This window comes from Sturnira hondurensis, unplaced genomic scaffold (genome assembly GCF_014824575.4).
Source record: "Sturnira hondurensis isolate 20B ecotype Veracruz unplaced genomic scaffold, ASM1482457v3 Scaffold0000167, whole genome shotgun sequence".
Classification (NCBI taxonomy): domain Eukaryota; kingdom Metazoa; phylum Chordata; class Mammalia; order Chiroptera; family Phyllostomidae; genus Sturnira; species Sturnira hondurensis.
The window spans coordinates 1,955,490-1,969,730 of NW_028072798.1; positions in this window are offsets into that span (position 1 = coordinate 1,955,490).

A 14,241-nucleotide genomic window follows, 5' to 3' on the forward strand; every position below is an offset into this window, starting at 1 on the left:
GTCTGGAATAAATAAAAACTTTAAATTATGTAAAGATATAATATGGACCCACATAATTCATATCTACCTTGGTTTTAAAATGTTTATGATTTGATCTTTTATTTATTTATTTTTAAAATTTTATTTATTTATCTTTAGAGGGGAAGGGAAGGAGAGAGGAAGGAAACATCAATGTATGGTTGCTTCTGGTGCGTCCCCTGCAGGGAACTGACCCCTGCCGGAAACTGGCCTGCAACCCAAGCATGTGCTCTGACTGGGAATCGAACCGCGATTGTCTGGTTCTCAGGCCCGTGTTCAATCCACTGAGCTACACCAGCTAGGGCCTGATCTTTTAATATTATAAAACATATCACCATTTTACCCAAAATCATTTTCTAAAGGTTCCTTAAATTATAAATTCTCATTTTCTTATTAAAAAGGACTTATCATTATCTTTTGAGGAATACATCTATTGCCTATATATGATACATCTAAACTTGTTTTGATAAGAGCTGATTCAGGTTATAATAATAAACAAACCAGAGCTGTTTCGAGAAAAAGTTTGTTTTTCCGAGTGTGTGACACAATCGCAGTTACAAGATGAAAGTGTCATTGAGAACTTTGGGTGGATGGGCACATGTTTACCCACTAACTGTGATAGAAAACAATCACTCCCAGTAGAATACAGTTCCACTGATTATACATAGATTTTCAAGGACATTTTCCTACTGTCTCCTCCCTTGGAATTCTTCTCTTAGGGTGTGAACCAAGTAAGAGGAAATGAGTCTTTAATAAAACTTAAAAACAACCACTCCGGTACTACCTTGCTGTGTATTTTCAAAATTTTAATGACCTGTAGAAAATAGGAAAAGAGGCCAATAGAAAAAAGTCAGAAGAAAAAAAATTAGCTATTTAGACTATTATATTTCTCTCAATGAATAATACTATTTTAAAACCTAGCACTTGGTTTATAACCAAAAAGTACATTTGGTAGAGGACACTACTGAGATTATTTTGTATTTGGACAATTTATTGGAGCTGGTCAGCCATGAGTTTCCGTGTTTGGCATGTCTATTGAAACAGGTATGAACGGATGTTTTCCCACTAACAGAAAAGTACAAGTTATCGTCTTTTTTATTGTTGAACTACATTTCTTCAAGGCAAAGTTATTTTAAATTATTCAAAATTATAAAATCATGCCACTGTTACAATGTAAGAAAAAAGAAATTGTGTTCTACATTTATATTCACTGAAAAATGTTTTCTACCATTGTTCTGTTTCCATTTTTTGTTTCTACTAGTCATTTAATTTTTAGTTATTTTATTAAAATATGATTTCTGCTAAAATATGTATTTAGATATTTAGTAAGTCCGTTTTAGTCCTTATTAAAGTCCACTACCGCTATTTTATCTTAACTTTATTATATTATCTTCTCAGATTAGTAGCCTGACATTTAAAGAAAAAAGGAATACCATAAGAATTCACCATAATCAGGAAATAATCACCATAAAATTAGCTAAAATGATAGCTGACATAGCTCTTAAGGGATTTTCTAATCCAACTCATTTTATTAGACATTAATAATAGGGTTTTGTAAAGTCAGGCACTATTTACAGTTACCATAATGTAGGTGCCCTCTGACCTCAGTATGTGCTTTACAGGAGTCTTCTCACTAAATCACTTCTCAATTCTGTAGGAGGAGTGTTACCATCATCTCATTTACAACAGAGACGTCAGAGTTTACAGAGGGAACAACAGAGACGCGTGTGAAAGGAGTGATAGCAAATCAACAGGCAAACACAGCAGTAAAATGCCTGCAACACATGACAAATGCCATGGCAAACGCAATTTTAATCTGTCATATTAGAAATGATGTGATAGTTAAAAATAAAACTCTCATGCTTTCTCAAAGGGGTGTTATGCTGCACAGTCTGTTGGCATTGGACAACTGATTACCGTGTAAAATAAGCTTTTAAGGAAAACAGAGTTTAAATATACTGGCTTTAAGTTGAATTGTCGGCTCTAATTTTACAGGTTAGAAAAAAGCTCGTGTGGCTAAATGGCTTGGCCAAAGTCACAATGTGACTCTTTTCTTGCCAGAATGTTGACTAGAAAGTCTAGACCGAGGCCTTGGGCCTGGGGGAAATTATGGAAAGGGAAAAGAGAATGTTTACCGCCCTCACTCCGTAGAGTGCTCTTCAATGCTGCAAATATTTGAGAGGTGGAATGAGCTTCCTGATTCTATTTTCAACAGCTTCCTCGTGGTGGCTGACAAGAACAGAAAGAATTTGGTCAGGTGAACTGGCCCGAGTTCCAGTGGGAGTTGAGACCTTGGACTGTTTTGTGGCCAAATGAACCCTGACCCTGGGCAGGCAGGCAGGCAGGCAGGAGGTGCTTCCCGGAGAAGAAAAGCCCGAATCACAGAGCTCTGTAATCACCCCCACACCTTTTCTCCCTCCCACCTGCGGTCCTTAGCCTTCCTCTCCATTCTACTCTCTCCTTCCGTGGATGAAAAGGGGGTTTGACATAAAGTGACCCCACGGATGATCTGATCATCAGTTACGCAAGGGGCAGGTCATGCTGGGTAGTCACACTCCAGGCGTATAAGTCTCTCACTAGAAGTTTTATTTTTGCTTTAAACAAGCCTTTTCCCTTGTTTTTGTGCATCTAGCTGAACACACCTTTAAAATATCAGAAGTCATATCCCCAGGATGTGGGACCATGCTCAAGACAGCCCCTAATCTGAACTACCCCGGAATCCAGTCCTCCCCTGCTTTTCTCCCACCTTCACGTGATCCTCCTACAGTTCCCTCCTTCACTTCAAATGCATAAAAGAAACTGCAAACTGGTCTCTCTTCAAAGAATTTGAGATCATTTTCTGGCAGTTGTTACCAATTTTGGCTGAAAAAATTCTTACAAAAATACTTAACAGGTTTAGACTTTTCTTACATTGAAATGCCTTAGATTTGTTAAAACATATTAAAATTTGTTGCCATTAGCAACCAATGGTTTATCATGAAATAAAAGCTAATGGCATACTGGAGAAACCCAACGCATAGGACTCTCTGACTTGCCCTTCACTTCTTTCTTTCTAGTTAAGAATCAAGAACATTGGTTCGGAAAGAAAGAACTGAAGTCCTTGGTGACCAGACAGATTGTAAATTAATATGTAGTTGTTCTAGGTGAGTAATACCTTCTGGTATGAGCAATTTGGACTTTAGCATAATGAGAATTTGAATATCAATTTATCAAACATAGGTTTACAGAAAAACCATGGAGAATAGAAAAGTTTTATTGTTAAAGGGAATGAAATTGGTTCCTAAAATTTAAGATAAATATATGCCATAAATCCTAAAAGGTTTTAGAATGAGTTTTGAGTGAATGATTTCGGGGGTACTTGAGAATGAACACTGACCACTGTAGGAGCCTGTATTCTTGCAATAATAGCAAGTTGTGCCACACTAAATTATTATTAAAATATGTCCAGGCTGCAGGACCTCAATTATTATAATCTGTGAGCATGTCAACCGAAATGAACTATTGTTTGGTTGGGTGGGATAAAATTAGTGACATATCACTGATTTTTCAGCAGCACGGAATCCTTCAGACCCCACTGAACCCCGCTGGGCTGGTTCTCAATATAATAGACATGAATAGATGTGAGTGCGTTGTTCCTATAGAAATGCTGGCAGGCAGTTCAGGATGTACTGTGCCTCTGACTGCCAGGCACCCAGGCCCTTTCCTTGGGTTCCATCATCCCCCCTCCTCCTCCTCCTTCTTTTTCTTTTACAGTATGATTGACATATAACATGATGTTGGTTTTGTGGGTGCAATATAGTAATATTGCAAATATAATATTTGATATTTGTATATATTGCGCAATGACAACCATAGTAAGTCTAGCTAACATGCATTACTCTACATAGTTATAAATTTCTCTTTCTTGTGAGGAGAACATTTTAGATCTACTCTTAGTAACTTTCAAATGTACAATGTAGTATTATTAACTATAGTCATTATGTTGTACATTACATCCCCATGATTTATTTATTTTATTACTGGAGAGATGTACATTTTGATACACATCACCCATTTTGTCTACCTTGTACACCCTGCTTCTGGTAAACCACCCATCTGTTCTCTATTTATAAGCTTGGTTTTCTTCCTTTCTTTTCTTTTCTCCTCCTCCTCTTCCTTCTTCTATTCCTCCTTCTCTACTTCTTCCTCCTCCACTCCCTCCTTCTCCTCCTTCTCCTTCTTTCCCTCCTTCTTCTGCTCCTGCTCCTTTTCTTCCCCTCCTCTTCCTTTTTCTTTTCTTTCCTCCTCCTCCTCCTCCTCCTCCTCCTCCTCCTCCTTCTTCTTCTTCTTCTTCTAGATTCCACATACAACTGAAATCATGTGATATTTGTCTTCCTTATTTCACTTAGCATAATACTGTCTATTTGTTGTAAATGGAGAGATTTTGTTCTTTTTTTGGTTCTACCATTCTTGACTGTGGCTTTCATTTCCTGGTCCAAGGTGGTTGTTCCAGGAACTTCCATATCACCAGCTTTCCAGCAAGAAGAACAGGGAAAGTGGGGGAAAAGAGAGCACTTATCCCTAATTTTAAAGGCAAGGTAAAGGAACTGACCGTTTTCACTTCCCTTCATGTGAAATTTGGTCAGCACTGAATTGCCTGCACACATCTGGTTACATAGGGTACTGGGACTTCTAGGCTTCAGACAGGAGGCCATGTGAAGTTAAACATTGTTTTTCTGATGAAAAAGAGAGAATACTTATTGAAGAGACAACAAACAACTGGACATTACTTAACTAGTGCCTCACATTTTCTCTTGGAAGATAATTACACAAGCCACACATTAAAATCTATTTCTAAAAATTTAAAATATAAAGCAAAATAAAAGATCTCCTTAGCATTCTACACTCTATTGATTTCCTTATACAAACTTAATCATTGCCAACATTTGATTGTTCCGTGCATTTTCGTGCAAATGACGTGTAAATTATGCATATCTAGCTCTTTTGTTAACCAAGTTGAAAATATTATTATTCTTGTTTTGAAGCCAGTTTTTTTCATCTAACTACATCTCTTAGAGTTGTCCAATTTAATTGCACAGTTTTATCTACATCTAATAAGTGACTACATGGCATTCCATAATATGGAACTATTTCACTGATCTTATAGGCATTTAGGCTGTTCATAACTCTTGTTTAAAATTTATTTATTTATTTATTTATTTATTTATTTATTTATTTATCTTTAGAGGGGAAGAGAAGGAGAGAAGGAGAGAAATATCAATGTATGGTTGCCTCTCGTGAGCCCCCTGCTGGGAACCGGCCTGCAACCCAGACATGTGCCCTGACTGGGAATCGAACCATGATTGTGTGGTTCACAGGCCCGAGCTCAATCCACTGAGCTACACCAGCCAGGGCTGTTCATAACTCTTTTTGTTAACACAAAAAAGATTTTCCACAAAAATGTTACATTTTATGATCACAACCTATGCTGCAGTGGATGGTAGATATATTTCTATGAAATGGATCTTTAAAGAGAAGCTTCCTTATATATTCTTGCACATTCCATGAGAATTTTAGAATCAGCTGATCAAATCTAATAAATAAATCTTGTTAATATGATCTCTTAAAGTAGATTTTATAAATCAATTTTTGGTATGCATAGAATGTATTCAAAGACACTGAATCTCTTTATATTATATGGTCTTTCTATCCCAAGATTTTATAATTTTCTTAATGTAGGTATTATATAATTCTTATTAAGCGTATCCTTAAGTATTTTATAGTTTTCTCATTAAGCTGACTACATGTTAGTATGCTTTCTATTGGTTATTTATGATTTATCAGAAAACTACTTATTTTTAGTATTGTTGGTATTTTACTCAGTAACATTACTACTCTTATTATTCCTCATAGTTTAATAGTTAAATTTCTCAGCTGGCATCTACGATTCAAAAATCATGGTCCTTCTCTTGATTTTTAGACTTCAGCTAGTCTTAGACTCAGAGTCTATCAAATAAAGCAGAGTCCAGGTCTGCTTGAAGATGCAGCCTGTGATGCCATGGTAAGTGTACATAGAAGATGCAGCCTGTGATGCCATGGTAAGTGTACATAGACGATGCAGCCTGTGATGCCATGGTAAATGTACATGGAAGCGACTTCCTTCTTCCTCCCACCAAGAAACCTACAGCTTTCGAGGGAAGAGAAGAATTATTGCCTCTTGTATGGTGCAAATTAGGAATTCATTTTTTTCTCCCATGTGGATGTTTAGTTGAACAACAGCATGGTTTTCTAAACAGACCTCCTTTCTCCATGGAGTAGCAATCGTTGCTTGTCATATATCAAGGTTCCATTTGTCCTGGATCTATTTCTGAATTTTCTATCCTGAATCATTGGTCTGCTTATCTGCCCCGAGTCAAAAATACATTGTACTGAACACTGTAACATTCTAAAAAGTTACAATATCTATAGGTCCCCTGAGGTAGGCTTTCTTTTTAAGTGTCTTAGCTATTTTTGGCCCTTTGATCTTCATATGTATTTTGGAATCTGCTAGCCAAATTTCTTAAAGAATCATGTTAGAATATTTTTACGAATTAAAAACATGTATGTTAAAGAGAATTGACATCTTTTCAGCACCGAATGTCCCCATTAATGAAAACATTATTTATGATATCACTGCATTTTAAGTTTTCTCTCACGCTCTTCAATAAAATTATCATTTTCCACAAAAATCTTGTAAATTTTTATTATATTTTTCTTATTTGCTGTATTTTGTTGCTATTAATGACTTTTTTCTTTTGTACACTTCATGTTGTTTGTGACAATGTAGATAATTATACACCCACAACAAATTATAGTTTCACTTTTATCTCTCTAATGTTTGTACATTGTATTTATTATTTGTCTCTCTCATTGTGCTAGCAAGGCTCTGCAGTCTGATGCTGAATAGAAATGCTGAGAATGGTCAAATATTTTCTTGTTAAATGGATTTTTAGAGAACTTATCAAGGTAATGTTTTAATATTTCTTCAATGATTATGATCATTGATGAGTTGATGAATTTGTTTTTAATTTATAGTCTATTTCAGGTTAAGAAAGTTTCATTCTTTTCTCAGTCTATACATGAATATCTTTGTTTCTTTTCTAAATAATTAAAGCACTTGAATCAGCTCATTTTGTACTTGTTACTCATACGTTTTATTTTCTTATAGCCTTTATTTTTGTCTTGACTCTTTTATTCCCATTAAATTTTATTTTGTTCATAATATAAACATCTAGATGAATTAATTTTTTACACAGAATTTTCTCCTTAGAATAATTTTCTTTTTTTCTCATCTTTATTTTTTAGTAATTAACTTACACTAATAAAATCACTCAATTTTTGTTTTTCTCAAAATGTCTGTATTTCACTTTTTTTTGTATATGTGTGTTTCACTTTTATCTTTGAAAGATAGGTGCACTGTAGTCTATTTTTTAATTGTTTGTTTCAGTACTTTAAAAATATTATTCCATTGTCTTCTGATTTCCACTGTTACCATTACAGAGCAGCCTTTAGAGGAATTGAGCTCCCTTTGAAATAATCTGTTTCAGTGGGTGAGAAGTCTGGCTACAGGATGGTGTAACTAATTTCTCTGCTCCAGGTCTCCAGAGACTGAAATCAACATGTCAGCAGAACTGCACCCCTTACCCAGATTCTGGGGGAGAATCTGCTTCCGAGCTCATCCAAGCTGTTGCCTGAATTCAGTTCCTGGTGCCTGTGGGACTGAGCTCCTGGCTTCCCTGTTACCTGTCTGCTGAGGACCTTCCCTGGGCCCCTTGTCATCATGGCACCTACATTCGACACCAACAAGAGCTCGCTAAATCCTCCTTAGGCTAGTATCTCCCTGACTTCTTCTTCTAGGCTGCCTCTGGCCTTTCTCCCACCATGTGAAGTCCAGAGCTCTGACCTTGTGCCTCACCTCTTGTCACTGTGATGTGACAAGAGGTACCTTCATCTACCTTCATCTACCTCCATCTACCTCTACCTTCATCTCACAGCGATCTCCCTGCAATCTGCTCATCACTGACCATAGCCTCACTCAGACATTCAAACATGCATTTACTCAGAAAACCACCACTCCCACTCCAGGATGTTACCTTTATCTCCACTTGAATTTGTAAAATCTTAAACCCCAGCAGTAAGTTTGTTACACACATAACCTGACTTCTATTTTGGGTCTTTCTTAGTTTGTCGTCCTACCAAAGGGAATGAGTTTAAGGAGAAAGTAAAAGACCACTACTTACACCATGTAAACACGAAGAAAAAAGCATAAATGTGTTCAAATATGTTTACATTTTAATTTATTCTCCAGGCTACTTTTTAAAAATTGGATTTTCTCAAGTAGATTTAAAATTTTAATTTTCGGAGGTAATTCTTATATGTTCTTATAGTACTTTCAGTTTAACTAGATTACTTGTATGAATTTAATATGAGGAAGACAAAACCCATGGCATTTTTAAAAGATAAACCTAAAATATAAAGTTTCTCACACTTTTCTTTTGTATTGTTTGACTTTGTATCAAATAATAAATAACTCACACTTTTAAAATAGTGAATGACTATAAATGAGTATGACATATTTTACTAGCCTGACATAGAATATCTAAAATACTTTCATCTTCAGAACCTTTGCAATTATTTTATTTCCTCACTGAGTAAATATTATTAAGAGCCTATTGGTTTATTTATTAATTACATGTTATTAAGAGAACTACATTAGCCACAGGAGACACAGATGTGAGCAATATCAATAGAGTTACTGTCCTACTAGAACTTAACTCTTTGTGGAAGAGACAAAAAAGCCAAAGTACGTCTGGAATAAAGTCAGGGAGTGCTAAGTGCTCTGAAGATAATGATGATGCAGGGTCAGAAGGGGGAGTGATAACACTTCAGACAAGGTAATTATTGAATGCCTGGCAAGGACCAGAGATCCGAATGAAGGGGGGAGTAAGTCCTACCACTCTGAGGCAGGCACAAACCTCCAACATATTTTAAGACCACCAGAACATCCAGATCTAAAGACCCAACTTATGAAATAGTGAAGAGTAGAAAAGCAGACCTACCATTTCTGTAAAGACAAAAATTGACTTCCTGTTTTGGGGGGGTGGGCTGGGCTGGGAGTAAAAGACAGAAAACTGTACTTGGACAACAATTAAATAAAAAAAAAACACTTCCTGTTTGGCACATCAGGTCATGAGGCTCAAAAATCACATAGACATAAACACTCTTTTACATGGATCACTGCCAAAAAATAGGATGCATCCTTACCGAACCAAATTATATTCACATGAGAATTAATGTTATCAATATGCTATTAACAGAAGAGAAAAATATTTCTACATTATCAATTGATAGAAAACATATTTTCCTCTGAGTTTTGACCAGCTGCAAAATGGAAATTTATTAGGAGAAAATCAAGGTAATTAAACATGAAACAATTAAAGGAAGTCTCAGCCTGTGTGCCAGTCCTGAAGTGAAATGAACTTTGTTTCTGCACAAAGGTAGTTTTGATGAAGCCAAACTCATCCATTCTATCTATCTGGTTTATTGTTTTAGGGCAAATGAACTCTGTATAAATTTTTATAAAAAAATGTATCTGTTTGTAAAATTATTATTTATCAAAATTGGTAGTCTATAATGCAACAAAATGTGGACTTAAAAATGCATATAGTAACTGAAGACTCCTACTGTTTCTAGAAGAATTTAGAAGTATTTCAATATAATTTTATCCAGACTATATTTTTTTAAAGGTAAGATAATGGTCCTTTAGTGTTCTATTTTTATAAATTTTGTTCAGAAATGTAGAAAACTAAAGGTAGCTATTAAAATGTGAGTCCTAGACTTCTAGCCAAGATGGAGACATAGGTAGATATACTGTGCTTCCTTGCACAATCCAAAGAAAGACAAACACATTTAAAAACAAAAAATAACCAGAACTGACAGGAAATTGAATTGTATGGAAGTCCAACAACCAAGGAGTTAAAGAAGAAACATTTATCCAGACCTGTAGGAGGGCGGAGATGGGTACCTGCGGCAGAGAGGGCTCACAGCAAGGTGGCAGCTGGCCAACCAGGCGATTGGTCCCACATTTGCATGCAGATAAGCTGCGAAGAACTGGGGAGCAACACAGACCACACAACCCAGGGTTCCAGCATGGGGAAATAAAGCCTCAAAGCCTCTGACTAAGAAAACCTGTGGGGATTGAGGCAGCAGGAGAAACTCTCAGCCTTACGGGAGAGTTTATTGGAGACATCCACAGCTCCCTAGAACATACACAAGCCCACCCACCCAGGAATCAGAAGGGCCCAGTTTGCTTGTGGGTAGTGGAGGAAGTGACTAAAAACTGCCTGAGAGCGGAGCAAGTGGCCCTTTTCAATCTCGTACCCCTCCTCCACATACAGTGCCACAGCAGTGACATGGGGTGCCCCACCCTGGTGAATACCTAAGACTCCACCCCTTGCCACATTAACAGGTGCATCAAGACAAAAAAAAATATGGCCCAAATGAAAGAACAGATCAAAGCTCCAGAAAAAATACAACTAAGTGATGAAGAGATAGCCAACCTATCAGATGCACAGTTCAAAATACTGGTGATCGGGATGCTCACAGAAACGGTTGAGTATGGTCACAAAATAGAGGAAAAAGTGAAGGCTATAGAGGAAAAGTGAAATATGAGAAAATGTACAGGGAACCAACAATGAAGAAAAGGAAACCAGGACTTAAATCAACAGGTTGAGTTGATAAAAATATGAACAGAAAAATGACAAACTCAGAGCTATTAACAACTGAACCTAAAAAACACACACTAAGCAAACAACTAGAACAGGAACAGAAATGGAGATCTCATGGAGAATTATCAGCAGGGTGCTGGGGGTAGAATAGGGAAAAAGGTACAGGGAATGAGAAGCATAAGTGGTAGGTACAAAATAGACAGGGGGAGGCTAGGAATAGTATGGGAAATGGAGAAGCCAAAGAATTTATATGCATGACCCATCAGCATGAACTAAGGTGGGGGAATGAGGATGGGGGGCACGGTATAGGGCAGAGGAGGAATAAAGGTGAGAAAAAATTGGACAACTGTAATAGCATAATCAATAAAATACATTTAAAAAATAAATAAAATGTGAGCCCTTATTTTGCTTTCCTTGATTTAGTACAAAGATTTTATTTACTTGATTATATGGAAATAAGCCTCAGCAAGAATACCATAGACACGAATCTTCATGTTTTCTTAAAAAAAATCTCTAAATAGAAACTATAGGCATATAAATTGGAAAACAGGAAGTAAAATGGTCATTATTTGCAGATGACATGATAGTGTACTTAGACAACCCTATAGTCTCCACCAAAAAAACTACTCAACATACTAAGTGAATTTGGCAAAATAGCAAGATGCAAAGTCAATATTCAGAAGTTGAAGGCATTTTTGTACACCACAATGAAATTTCAGAAACAAAAACTAAGGAGAAAATCCCATTTACTATAGCAACAAGAAAAATAAAGTACCTAGGAATAAAGTACCTAGGAAGGAGGTAAAAGATTTGTACTTAGAAAACTACAGAACATTAAAGAAAGAAATCAAGGAAGATAGAAATAAATGGAAACATATACTGTGTTCTTGGATTGAAAAAATTAACATCATTAAAATGCCCATAATACCCAAAGCAATCTACAGATTCAATGCAATCCCTACTAAAATACCAAAGGCATATTTCACAGATCTAGTGAAGTATTTCACAAATACTTCAAAAATTTATATGGAACAAAAAATGACCCTGAATAGCCTCAGCAATCTTGAAAAAGAAGAACAAAGTAGGAAGGCTCACAATATCTGACATTGAACTATACTAAAAGGCTACAAGGCCACTGTCATGAAAACAGTCTGGTACTGGCATAAGAACAGACACATAGACTAATGAAACAGAATAGAGAGCCCATAAATATACCCATGTCTCTATGGTCAATTAATATTTGACAACGGGACAGGGGCATAAATGGAGTAAAAATAGCCTTTTCAATAAATGGTGTTGGAAGATCAGGACAGGTATATGCAAAAAAATGAAACTTGACCAACAACCTACACTACATGAAAATACACTCAAGATGAGTAAAATACTAAAATATAGGTCATGATACCATAAAAAGTCTACAGGAAAACATAGGTAGCAAAATTTCAGATATCCCATGCTGCAATAATTTCACTGATATATCTTCTAGGGCAAGGGAGATAAAAGAAAGAATAAATAAATGTGATTACAAATTAAAAAGATTCTGCAGAGCTAAAGAAAACATCAAAATGAGAAAGGATCCAACTTATGGGAAAACATTTTTGCCATTGATACTTTGGACAAGGGCTTGATGTCCAAAATATATAAAGAACTTATATACTTAACATCAGGGAGACAAACAATCCAATTAAAAAATGGCCAAAGGACCTGAACAGATACTTCTTCAAGAAGTACATATAGAGGGCCCAGAGACATATGAAAAGAGCTCAGCATCACTAGCCATCAGAGAGATGCAGATTAAAACCACAATGAGATACCAACTCACACCTGTCAGAATGGCCATCAGACAAATCAACAAACAACAAGCTGGCAAGGACGTGGAGAAAAGGGAACCCTAGTACACTGTTGGTGGGAATGCAGACTGGTGCAGCCACTGTGGAAAACAGTATAGAATTTCCTCAAAAAAACTAAAAGTGAAATTGCCTTTTGACCCAGCAGTTCTACTGCTGGGATTGTACCCTGAGAATCCTGAAACACCAATTCCAAAGAACCTATGCACCCCTATGTTGATAGCAGCATTATTTACAATAGCCAAGTGCTGGAAACAGCCTAAGTTCCCATCATCAAGTGAGTGGATCAAAAAACTGTGGTGCATTTACACAATGGAATATTACACAGCAGAAATAAAGAAAAACGCTTACCTTTTGCAACAGCATGGATGGAACTGGAGAGTATCATGCTAAGTGAAATAAGCCAGATGGTGAAAGACAAATACCATATGGTCTCACCTACAAGAGGAACGTAATGAACAAAACAAACAAGTGAGCAAAATAGAACCAGAGGCATGGAAACAAAGAACGAACTGACATCCACCAGAGGGGAGTGGGGTGGGGGATAAATGGGAAAGAAAGGGAAGGGACTAGTAGGTGCATGAATGACCCACGGACATGGACAACAGGGTGGGGATTGACTGGGGGGGGGGGCGCTGGGCAGAGGAGGACAAAGCAGGGTGGAAAATTGGGACAACTGTAATAGAACAATAATAAAATATTTTTTAATAAAACAAACTCTAAAAGTTTTATTCTTCTTTTGGTGTCTATATATTAATTTCCAGTACATTTACAGTTCATGTAAAGCTATAAAAATTGAGAAAATAAGCAGAAATGACCTAGTTTTGATAGAATTGGGAGTGTAAAGATGAATAAGAGAAAAACTTCATTCTTTTGGCTATTCTTACAGATACTCAGAAATGTATCACTTCACAAAGATGATTACTGCTTCACACTAAGTCATATCTAATGAGAGTTTGGGTGAGTGCAGATTATGCAAATGCTGGTGCTGGAGTTTATCAAAGCTGGAAGAAGCAGGCCACGGAACGCAGTACAGTGCAGTTGTTAAGTACAATTTGGCATTGTGACTTCTATTTACAGTGACTTCCCAGTGCTCAGAGGGTCTAGACTAAACTAAGAAAGCCTGTAGACAAAGACTTGAAATTCAACTGCCCTACATCTCCTACAGCCCTACTATCCACACCCTTTTGTCCTCCCAAAGAGGTCCCCAGTGGGAACTGTAGTAACTCCCCTTGTTTGTTGATGCTGTCCTACCTTATTACCTGCTCTCTACTTGGTAGAATTATTTTCATACTTCCATACACAAGACTAAAGTCATCACTTCTCCCAGACCTTTCCACGAAGAAAATGTCCCTGCGATCACCCGTCACCGTACTACTCACTATCGCCTGTACAATTCTCTTGCACTTGAATGTTTGCACGTATGTTTCTCCTACTTGCTTTTCAAAAGATTCCTTCACTATAGAATCTGTTTTTCGTAAATACAAATTTTAATTAACAGATATAAATTGCCTGTTAGATAAATATTTATGAAATGAATTTTATACCAATTAGAATAAGACATTTTAAGAATTTCAACAAGTAACTGAGATTTACAACAAATCATATTAAAAATTAATTGTACTCAAACA